The following is a 1687-nucleotide window of genomic DNA, read 5'->3' on the forward strand; positions in this document are numbered from 1 at the left end:
ACATCTGGGCAGTTCACCTGTATTTATTGACTAGAGGCCCGATGCATGACGATTCGTGCAAGAATTGGCCTTCCTTCCCCTGGTTACCACTCCGCTGAAGCCGCCTTTCCACCTTCCCATACTGCCCAGAGGCCCAGAGCAGCTGGTGTGGTGTCACGGCGACATGCAAGCATCCCGCCCATCCCCGGCCAATCAGCGCCTGTGTATGCAAACTAACCTGCCATCTTTGTTGGGTTAATTTGCATACTCACTCATGATTGGCTGGTGGGTGTCACAAAGGTACGGTCAATTTGCATCTTTCTCTTTTATTAGTGTAGATTGCCTGCTGCATGCCAGGCTCTGTGTGAAGTTCTGGGGATGATGACATGGTCTCTGCCTCCATCCACAGAGCTCTCGGTGTAGAGAGGGAGTCAGAGGCTGAACAAGTAATGATGTGTTTATGGATGAGAAGCAGAAGGTGCAGGGTCTCCAGGGCCTAACCCATGACTGAGGCAGGGTTAGAGCAGTGATGGCGAACCTATGACACGTATGTCAGAGGTGACACGCAAACTCATTTTTTTGGTTGATTTTTCTTTGTAAAATGGCATTTCAATATATAAAATAAATATCAAAAATAAAAGTCTTTGTTTTACTATGGTTGCAAATATCAAAAAATTTCTCTATGTGACACTGCACCAGAGTTAAGTTAGGGTTTTTCAAAATGTTGGCACACCGAGCTCAAAAGGTTCTCCATCGCTGGGTTAGAGGAGCATCTTCTGAGATGGGAACAGTCACCTTTACACTTGAGAAACATACCACACAGGAGACAGAGCCATGCTCCACACAGAGCACACGCTAGGGGCAAAGGCCCGGAGGCACAATAACATGGCCAAGAGCGGGCCTGTGCCACTGGAGGGGCCGGGGGAGGATTGTGGGGGAGGGCGGGGGTTCAGAGAGGCCAAGGGAGGTCAAACCACGAGGTTTTGAAGGTCATGGTGAGGCGTTTGGACAACATCTGAAGGGCAATAAGCAACCAGATAATGGTTGAAAGCAGTGGTTCCCAATGTGGGACACATGCCTCATGGGGGTGGGGGTGCAATTTGATTTTTAAGGGGGAGGGGTAATTTGAGAATGAGTTATTAACAGTTTTTAACAGTTATTAACAATTTTTTGTATTTCTTATGGTTCTAGGGGGCTCATATACAGTATACAAATAGGTATGGTGACATATCTATGCATTTCAGTTCTCTAGAATATGTTTTGAAGCTTTATTTGTACTTTTTTCACATATTTCCTATTATTATTATTTTTTAAACGATTTCTTGATGTCTTCCTCCGTACTTCAGCTGCCCTTTCGTTCTTTTATCTTTCTCTTTCACGGATGCCATGTTCTTTGGAATCTTGTTTAGACCAAGTTAATGGCCTTTCAGGCTTCCTCTATGTGAACAGGAGCTCACTTTTTGAATAATAAGAATTCTATGCCACGGGGGGGGTGGGGGGGACACATCAGGATTTTAGAGATGTCTGGGGGGGCGTGGCCAAAAAAGGTTGAGAACCGCTGGTTTACAGGGAAGAGGACATGTGATCCGGTCTGTTTTAAGATGCAGACTCTGGGAGCTGGATGGGCATGGCGTGGGGGAGGCAGAAGTGGACGTAGGAAGGTCTTTTCAGGGATGAGGTGAGGCCTCCTCTCTGACTCAGAGGGCAC

Source organism: Myotis davidii, unplaced genomic scaffold (genome assembly GCF_000327345.1).
Source record: "Myotis davidii unplaced genomic scaffold, ASM32734v1 scaffold2152, whole genome shotgun sequence".
In the NCBI taxonomy this organism is placed as follows: Eukaryota; Metazoa; Chordata; class Mammalia; order Chiroptera; family Vespertilionidae; genus Myotis; species Myotis davidii.